The sequence below is a fragment of the Bubalus kerabau genome, chromosome 3, assembly GCF_029407905.1.
Source record: "Bubalus kerabau isolate K-KA32 ecotype Philippines breed swamp buffalo chromosome 3, PCC_UOA_SB_1v2, whole genome shotgun sequence".
Classification (NCBI taxonomy): Eukaryota; Metazoa; Chordata; class Mammalia; order Artiodactyla; family Bovidae; genus Bubalus; species Bubalus kerabau.
In genome coordinates this window covers 156,752,824-156,763,443 of record NC_073626.1, presented here as the reverse complement: position 1 = coordinate 156,763,443, position 10,620 = coordinate 156,752,824, and positions in this window count along the sequence as shown.

Below are 10,620 nucleotides of genomic sequence, written 5' to 3'. Positions count from 1 at the left end.
GTCACAGTGCACCAGCCCCAAAAATCCAGTATCGTGCCTCGAACCTGGACTGGCGACTCATTTCATATATGATATTATACGTATTTCAATGCCATTCTCCCAAATCATCCCACCCTCTCCCTCTCCCACAGAGTCCAAAAGACTGTTCTATACATCAGTGTCTCTTTTGCTGTCTCGTACACAGGGTTATTGTTACCATCTTTCTAAATTCCATATATATGCGTTAGTATACTGTATTGGTGTTTTTCTTTCTGGCTTACTTCACTCTGTATAATAGGCTCCAGTTTCATCCACCTCATTAGAACTGATTCAAGTGTATTCTTTTTAATGGCTGAGTAATACTCCATTGTGTATATGTACCACAGCTTTCTTATCCATTCATCTGCTGATGGACATCAAGGTTGCTTCCATGTCCTGGCTATTATAAACAGTGCTGCGATGAACATTGGGGTACACGTGTCTCTTTCCCTTCTGGTTTCCTCAGTGTGTATGCCCAGCAGTGGGATTGCTGGATCATAAGGCAGTTCTATTTCCAGTTTTTTAAGGAATCTCCACACTGTTCTCCATAGTGGCTGTACTAGTTTGCATTCTCACCAACAGTGTAAGAGGGTTCCCTTTTCTCCACATCCTCTCCAGCATTTATTACTTGTAGACTTTTGGATTGCAGACATTCTGAGTGGTGTGAAATGGTACCTCATAGTGGTTTTGATTTGCATTTCTCTGATAATGTGTGATGTTGAGCATCTTTTAATGTGTTTGTTAGCCATCTGTATGTCTTCTTTGGAGAAATGTCTAGTTCTTTGGCCCATTTTTTGATTGGGTCATTTATTTTTCTGGTATTGAGCTGTAGGAGTTGCTTATATATTTTTGAGATTAGTTGTTTGTCAGTTGCTTCATTTGCTATTATTTTCTCCCATTCTGAAGGCTGTCTTTTTACCTTGCTTATAGTTTCCTTTGATGTGCAGAAGCTTTTAAGTTTAATTAGGTCCCATTTGTTTATTTTTGCTTTTATTTCCAATATTCTGGGAGGTGGGTCATAGAGGATCCTGCTGTGATGTATGTCGGAGAGTGTTTTGCCTATGTTCTCCTCTAGGAGTTTTATAGTTTCTGGTCTTACGTTTAGATCTTTAATCCACTTTGAGTTTATTTTTGTGTATGGTGTTAGAAAGTGTTCTAGTTTCATTCTTTTACAAGTGGTTGACCAGTTTTCCCAGCACCACTTGTTAAAGAGATTGTCTTTAATCCATTGTATATTCTTGCCTCCTTTGTCAAAGATAATGTGTCCATATGTGTGTGGATTTATCTCTGGGCCTTCTATTTTGTTCCATTGATCTATATTTCTGTCTTTGTGCCAGTACCACACTGTCTTGATGACTGTGGCTTTGTAGTAGAGCCTGAAGTCAGGCAGGTTGACTCCTCCAGTTCCATTCTTCTTTCTCAAGATAGCTTTGGCTATTCGAGGTTTTTTGTATTTCCATACAAATTGTGAAATTATTTGTTCTAGCGCTGTGAAGAATACCGTTGGTAGCTTGATAGGGATTGCATCGAATCTATAAATTGCTTTGGGTAGTATACTCATTTTCACTATATTGATTCTTCCAATCCATGAACATGGTATATTTCTCCATCTATTAGTGTCCTCTTTGATTTCTTTCAGCAGTGTTTTATAGTTTTCTATATATAGGTCTTTAGTTTCTTTGGGTAGATATATTCCTAAGTATTTTATTCTTTTCGTTGCAATGGTGAATGGAATTGTTTCCTTAATTTCTCTTTCTGTTTTCTCATTATTAGCATATAGGAATGCAAGGGATTTCTGTGTGTTGATTTTATATCCTGCAACTTTACTATAATCATTGATTAGTTCTAGTAATTTTCTGGTGGAGTCTTTAGGGTTTTCTATGTAGAGAATCATGTCATCTGCAAACAGTGAGAGCTTTACTTCTTCTTTTCCAATTTGGATTCCTTTTATTTCTTTCTCTGCTCTGATTGCTGTGGCCAAAACTTCCAAAACTATGTTGAATATTAATGATGAAAGTGGGCACCCTTGTCTTGTTCCTGACTTTACAGGAAATGCTTTCAATATTTCACCATTGAGGATAATGTTTGCTGTGGGTTTGTCATATATAGTTTTTATTATGTTGAGGTATGTTCCTTCTATTCCTGCTTTCTGGAGAGTTTTTTTTTTTTATCATAAATGGATGTTGAATTTTGTCAAAGGCTTTCTCTGCATCTATTGAGATAATCATATGGTTTTTATTTTTCAATTTGTTAATGTGGTGTATTACATTGATTGATTTGCGGATATTGAAGAATCCTTGCATCCCTGGGATAAAGCCTACTTGGTCATGGGGTATGATCTTTTTAATGTGTTGTTGGATTCTGAGTGCTAGAATTTTGTTAAGGATTTTTGCATCTATGTTCATCAGTGATATTGGCCTGTAGTTTTCTTTTCTTGTGGCATCTTTGTCAGGTTTTGGTATTAGGGTGATGGTGGCCTCATAGAATGAGTTTGGAAGTTTACCTTCCTCTGCAATTTTCTGGAAGAGTTTGAGCAGGATAGGTGTTAGCTCTTCTCTAAATTTTTGGTAGAATTCAGCTGTGAAGCCGTCTGGACCTGGGCTTTTGTTTGCTGGAAGATTTTTGATTACAGTTTCAATTTCCGTGCTTGTGATGGGTCTGTTAAGATTTTCTATTTCTTCCTGGTTCAGTTTTGGAAAGTTGTACTTTTCTAAGAATTTGTCCATTTCTTCCACGTTGTCCATTTTATTGGCATATAATTGCTGATAGTAGTCTCTTATGATCCTTTGTATTTCTGTGTTGTCTGTTGTGATCGCTCCATTTTCATTTCTAATTTTATTGATTTGATTTTTCTCCCTTTGTTTCTTGATGAGTCTGGCTAATGGTTTGTCAATTTTATTCATCCTTTCAAAGAACCAGCTTTTGGCTTTGTTGATTTTTGCTATGGTCTCTTTTGTTTCTTTTGCATTTATTTCTGCCCTAATTTTTAAGATTTCTTTCCTTCTACTAACCCTGGGGTTCTTCATTTCTTCCTTTTCTAGTTGCTTTAGGTGTAGAGTTAGGTTATTTATTTGACTTTTTTCTTATTTCTTGAGGTATGCCTGTATTGCTATGAACTTTCCCCTGAGGACTGCTTTTACAGTGTCCCATAGGTTTTGGGTTGTTGTGTTTTCATTTTCATTCGTTTCTATGCAAATTTTGATTTCTTTTTTGATTTCTTCTGTGATTTGTTGGTTATTCAGCAGCGTGTTGTTCAGCCTCCATATTTTGGAATTTTTAATAGTTTTTCTCCTGTAATTGAGGTCTAATCTTACTGCATTGTGGTCAGAAAATATGCTTGGAATGATTTCAATTTTTTTGAATTTACCAAGGCTAGATTTATGGCCCAGAATGTGATCTATCCTGGAGAAGGTTCCATGTGGGCTTGAGAAGAAGGTGAAATTCATTGTTTTGGGATGAAATGTCCTATAGATATCAATTAGGTCTAACTGGTCTATTTTATCATTTAAAGTTTGTGTTTCCTTGTTAATTTTCTGTTTAGTTGATCTATCCATAGGTGTGAGTGGGGTATTAAAGTTTCCCACTATTATTGTGTTATTGTTAATTTCTCCTTTCATACTTGTTAGCATTTGCCTTACGTATTGCAGTGCTCCCGTGTTGGGTGCATATATATTTATAATTGTTATATCTTCTTCTTGGATTGATCCTTTGATCATTATGTAGTGACCGTCTTTGTCTCTTTTCACAGCCTTTGTTTTAAAGTCTATTTTGTCTGATATGAGTATTGCTACTCCTGCTTTCTTTTGGTCCCTATTTGCATGGAAAATCTTTTTCCAGCCCTTCACTTTCAGTCTGTATGTGTCCCCTGTTTTGAGGTGGGTCTCTTGTAGACAGCATATGTAGGGGTCTTGTTTTTGTATCCATTCAGCCAGTCTTTGTCTTTTGGTTGGGGCATTCAACCCATTTACGTTTAAGGTAATTACTGATAAGTATGATCCCGTTGCCATTTACTTTATTGTTTTGGGTTCAAATTTATACACCCTTTTTGTGTTTCCTGTTTAGAGAATATCCTTTAGTATTTGTTGGAGAGCTGGTTTGGTGGTGCTGAGTTCTCTCAGCTTTTGATTGTCTGTAAAGCTTTTGATTGCTCCTTCATATTTGAATGAGATCCTTGCTGGGTACAATAATCTGGGCTGTAGGTTATTTTCTTTCATCATTTTAAGTATGTCTTGCCATCCCCTCCTGGCTTGAAGAGTTTCTATTGAAAGATCAGCTGTTATCCTTATGGGTATTCCCTTGTGTGTTACTTGTTGTTTTTCCCTTGCTGCTTTTAATATTTGGTTTTTTTGTTTGATCTTTGTTAATTTGATTAATATGTGTCTTGGGGTGTTTCACCTTGGGTTTATCCTGTTTGGGACTGTCTGGGGTTTCTTGGACTTGAGTGATTATTTCCTTCCCCATTTTAGGGAAGTTTTCAACTATTATCTCCTCAAGTATTTTCTCATGGTCTTTCTTTTTGTCTTCTTTTTCTGGGACCCCTATGATTCGAATGTTGTAGCGTTTAATATTGTCCTGGAGGTCTCTGAGATTGTCCTCATTTCTTTTAATTTGTTTTTCTTTTTTCCTCTCTGATTCATTTATTTCTACCATTCTATCTTCTAATTCACTAATCCCATCTTCTGCCTCTGATATTCTACTATTTGTTGCCTTCAGAGTGTTTTTGATTTCATTTATTGCATTATTCATTATATATTGACTCTTTTTTATTTCTTCTAGGTCCTTGTTAAACCTTTCTTGCATCTTCTCAATCCTTGCCTCCAGGCTATTAATCTGTGATTCCATTTTGATTTCAAGATTTTGGATCAATTTCACTATCATTATTAGGAATTCTTTATCAGGTAGATTCCCTATCTCTTCCTCTTTTGTTTGGTTTGGTGGGCATTTATCCTGTTCCTTTATCTGCTGGCTATTCCTCTGTCTCTTCATCTTATTTAAATTGCTGAGTTTGGGGTGTCTTTTCTGTATTCTGGCAGTTTGTGGAGTTCTCTTTATTGTGGCGTTTCCTCGTTGTGAGTGGGTTTGTACAGGTGGCTTGTCAAGGTTTCTTGGTTAGGGAAGCTTGTGTCAGTGTTCTGGTGGGTGGAGCTGTATTTCTTCTCTCTGGAGTGCAATGAAGTGTCCAGTAATGAGTTATGAGATGTCTATGGTTTTGGGGTGAATTTGGGCAGCCTGTATCTTGGAGCTCACGGCTGTGTTCCTGTGTTGCTGGAGAATTTGCTTGGTATGTCTTGCCCTGGAACTTGTTGGCCCTTGTGTGGTGCTTGGTTTCAGTGTAGGTATGGAGGCGTTTGATGAGCTTCTGTCAATTAATGTTCCCTGGAGTCAGGAGTTCCCTGGAGTTAGGGTTTGGACTTAAGCCTCCTGCTTCCAGTTATTGGTCTTATTTTTACAGTAGTTTCGAAACTTCTCCTTCTATACAGCACCATTGATAAAACATCTCCTTTTGAAAACATGGGTTGCTTTTCTGGGTGCCTGATGTTCTCTGCCGGCATTCAGAAGTTGTTTTGTGGAATTTACTCGGCGCTTAAATGTTGTTTTGATGAATTTGTGGGGGAGAAAGTGTTCTTCTCGTCCTACTCCTCCGCCATCTTAGCTCCTCCCCCTGGGTGTTCTTTGGAAGGAATGATGCTAAAGCTGAAACTCCAGTACTTTGGCCGCCTCATGTGAAGAGTTGACTCATTGGAAAAGACTCTGATGCTGGGAGGGATTGGGGGCAGGAAGAGAAGGGGACAACAGAGGATGAGATGGCTGGATGGCATCACTGACTTGATGGATGTGAGTCTGAGTGAACTCCGGGAATTGGTGATGGACAGGAAGGCCTGGCATGCTGCGATTCATGGGGTCGCAAAGAGTTGGACACGACTGAGCAACTGAACTGAACTGATAGGTTAATTCTAAAAATTAAAACAATGAAAAAAATTATACTACATTATAATTATGTAAGATATATTTATTGCAAAGCTAAACCAAGAAGTTCATGATTAGATCCTGAGAGAAGGAAATATAATATCAGATTTACTTACCACTCCTGGACAATTTTAGAGCTTTCTCTCTTTTTCAGACCTTTAAAATTTCACCCCAAACCACTAAATGTGAGCCTTTTGTCATTCAGTCTTCTTGACATGAGGTGGCTTTTCCATCTGAAAATGCTGTTTGTCTTTTGTTTTTAGTAACTTTTTTATTTTTCGTTTTGATTCTCTGTATTTTCCTTATGGAATGCTTAGTAGACAGATGTTGCGCCTTCTGGATTGAGCTTCTGTGTGTTTTAATTTTTCTCTGCTTCATCATTTTGTCTTTTAGCTTTAAATTCCAAGTGATTTATTTTTTGTTCGCTTTCAGATGTCTAACTTGGTCTTCAGTCATATCCATTTTAAGATTCAGTCTCTCTAGTGAATTTCGTGTTTTAGTAATTACATATATATAATTTCTAGGAATCAATTCTTGCTCTCAGATTCCTTAAAATATGCTTATTTTATAGGTATAATATTATCCTGATTATCTTTGGGGTAAATACAAATTAATCGGGCTTCCCTGGTAGCTCAGATGGTAAAGAATCTGCCTGCAATGCTGGAGACTCAGGTTTGATCCCTGGGTTGGGAAGATCCCCTGGAGAAGGGAATGGCTACCCACTCTAGTATTCTCACCTGGAGAATTCCATGGACAGAGGAGCCTAGTGGGCTATAGTCCATGGGGTTCCAAAGATTTGGACATGACTGAGGGACTAATTTTCACTTTCCCTCTAGAGGTGAAGGTCCATGTTCTTTCTCTCTTTGATTCTGAGTAAATTCTATTACTGCTTCACTAATAGGAAGCAGCAGAAGTGATGTGCCAGTTTCTGAGACCAGGCCTTAAAAGATCAACTACTTCTACTTTCTGTATCTTAAAGGAAAAAAAAAAAAGAAACTAGTTCTTGGAATCCAGCCACCACGCTGAGAGGAAGCCTGAGCAGCCGTGTGGAGAGGAACTAAGGTCCCTGACTGAGAGCCCTGGGCAAGCTCTCAGCCAGAAGCCAGCATTAGTTGACCAGCTATGTTAGTGAGTCATCTGGGAAGTGAATACCACCAGTCCACTGATGCCATGTGGAGCATAGATGAGCTGTTCCCATCAAGTCTGGCCATTTGACTGACTCATAAGAATAATAGGTGCTTATTGCCATTCAGAATTGGGTTTTGGGGTGTCTTGTTACACAGCAATAGGTAACTGTAACAGAGACTGTGAAGGTGGGCAAATTCTGTTGATGGAGGAGTTTCCTTTCAAGGTACATGGCAAGGAACAGCAAGGCAAAATCAAGCTCAAGAAACTGAGTCAGTCGAGCTAGAAGCAAAAGGATAAATACTGTAGAACTCCATTTATATAAATTTACAGAACAGACAAGATGTATCTATAGTGACAGAAATCAACAGTTGCCTGGGTAGGCAGTGGAGGAACTAACTGGGAAAAGTCCAGTTATGAGGGAACTTTTGAGGTGATGGAAATATTCTGTTTCTTGATCAGGATGGTGGTTTCACAGTGTATACATTTGTCAGAACTCATCATGCTCTTAAAAAAACAGGTACATGGGCTCCATGCGGTATAACTATAGTAAATATATCCAGATTGTTTTCTTTGGGATTCCAGGCTTCCATAATCTGGCAAATGCATTCTCTATGGCCCTTCTGATTCATCCTATGCCCATTCTTCGTAATCTGCTCACCATTCTTGAACATGAATGTTCTTTCCTAGTACACATGCTTTCAGTTCTGTTCAGGTGCTTAGTTGTGTCAGACTCCTTTCGACCCCATGGACTGCAGCACGTCAGGCTTCCCTGTTCATCACCAACTCTTGGAGTTTGCTCAAACTCATGTCCATTGATTTGGTGATACATGCTTTAGCTCTCCATAGTCTCTCCTCACGAAGGGCTTTCTCACTATCATTGCTTAATTTTCCAAATCCTATCTGTTAAGGGTAAAGGCTAATAAAGTCTTCCTGGATTCTATTAAAATCTGAATTGTTTTCTCTTTTTGGGCTACCACAAGTTACTAGGGGCTTCCCAGGTGGCTCAGTGGTAAAGAATCTGCTTGCCAATGCAGGAAACCTGGGTTTAATCTCTGGTTTGGGAAGATTCCCTGGAGAAGGAAAGGGCAACTTAGTATTCTTGTCTGGAAAATTCCATGGAGAGAGAAGCCTGGTGAGGCTACATTCCATGGGGTTGCAAAAAGAGTCACACATGACTTAGTTACTAAACAACAAATTACTTGCCCCATTCCCTTAGAATGCATGTGAGGATGCCTTAAATTATAATTAGATCATCTATATGTTTGACATACTGGTCATCTCGCCCACCAGACTTAAGCTCCTGGAGAATGAGAATGTTTTCTTGTTCAGCTTCTAACTTCAAGAATTCTTTGTCTACAGTAAATGCTCAATAGATGCTTGTTAAGTTGAAATATCTTGTCAATTCTAAGATATCTGGTTTTAGGATAGGTCTGACTGCTAATTAAGATTATATTCTTACGTTGTACAGCAGCTGTTTGTTCTGACATTTCAAGTTAGCTTTGTTTTCATCTTGGCATATGACTGTCTTGTCATATACACCCCTATCCACCCTGTAGGCTGCCTCATTTCTAATTTTCTTTGCTGTTATGAGTTTATATTTAAAAATACTGATACTTCAATAGTATAAAAGAAGATAAACATGAGTGTTCAATCTACTATTCTAAACAAAATTCTGTTCAAATACTCTAGCTATCTCAATTCTGTAAAATTATATACTGTGTTCTCTTACTATGTTACCTATGCAAACCATCTCTCTCTATGGGGCTTTGCTTTCTCATCTATAGAATGATTGGAGCAGACAACATGAACTTTTAAACATTTCAGGCTTAACATTTTTGTGCATCAGGGTTCTAGGCAGATATTTTTCCAACACTGAGAGTTATTTGTGTACACCTGCCATAAGATGTCGTTACTGAGGAGAAGGAAAAAATGATGTAGATTTAAGTGAATTTACAATGATTGTTGTTCTAGCAATTATCCTTGTTAGCAGCTTTTGAATGAGATAGGAGGACATCCTGTCTTTTTACACAGAAAATCTTTGTGTCTATTTTGCCCAGAGATCTGGTCACCTTTCAAGAAGCCAAAACAGATGCTAAGAAACTGATTCAATCTCTCATAATCCCCAAATAACCCTATGTATGCTGTGGCAATGCTCATGTGTAGGAGTAGCTTTTTAGAATGGTTTATTTATAGTGTATGAAATGGGGTCATCTTAACTGTGGTTCATTGAAATGCTTTACAAATAAACAGAAGTTGTAACACATAAAGTCTACCATCCTGAACAAGCTGTCTCATATTATTTATCAGTAATTATCATATTTGCTCACATAATGTTTCCAAATTTTAGAAGATGTGTACTACTAAAACAGAAGTGGGAGGTATGAAACTGGGCTCATGAAAGAGAAAATAGATCATGACAAATAGAATACAGGTTTTTTTTTTTTTCTGGTGGATTGCATTTTTCTGGGAACTTCGTGTGTGCACTTGAAATACTATTTTTCTGTTAACATTTAATTAAACCTAGCTCCCATAATTCCAGGATCTAGGATTGTTACTATTGGAAATTATATAATTCAACATAATACAAGGATGGGAGAAATAGAAGGAAAAGAACCTTTTATAGAGGGAGGATAGAGGAAGGCAAATTGCTGTGTAACCATGAAATGATGTATTTGAATAGAGGCTGAGTCTGGGCTCCTTCTGACCTGTGAGAAAACAGAGGAATCTGCAAGAAAATGCTAACAGATTTCAAAGTCAGGAAACAGAAGCAGAACTGGGGGGTATTGTCAGTGTCGTGAGAACACTCTGAAGAGAAGGGTTGCTTGCTAAGCAAGTACACTGAACTCACTATTAATATTAATACTTTGGTTATACAGAAACAAGATCACGTTTCTGCACCTTGGAATCCCCTCGAGGTGTGTGGTAGCTTGCCTTTTATTTTCCATACGGACTCAGGTTATTCATTTAATATGTAAACTATTCTGGTTGACTTGTGGCTCAACTGGTAAAGAATCCACCTGCAATGTGGGACACTTGGGTTGGGAAGATCCCCTGGAGAAGGGAAAGGCTGCCTACTCTAGTGTTCTGCCCTGGAGAATTCCATGGACTGTATAGTTCATGGGGTCACAAAGAGTCCGACACAACTGAGCGACTTTCACTTTCACTTTCACTCTGGTTGAGGGCCTCCACCTGCAAGAGGTGAAATGTTAGCAAGTTCCCTGTTTGGAAAGGGAAACTTAAAAGCTACTGTTTGATTTAAATTTTCTTTAAAATGACACAACCACAAACAACAAGGTCAAAAGGAATCATCAAACACATTCGCGTCTGTAATTTACTGTGGATACAGTAGTGACGTGAGACACATGCATTCTGAAAACTCGCTCCGCTTACTGGAGCTGCAGTGAAAAAAAAAAAAAAAATTGTCATCGCAGGCACCTGACATATATAACAGATGCTTTTGAGCCTGGTGAAGTAAAACCAGCATCATCCTCAGTATCATTTCAACCT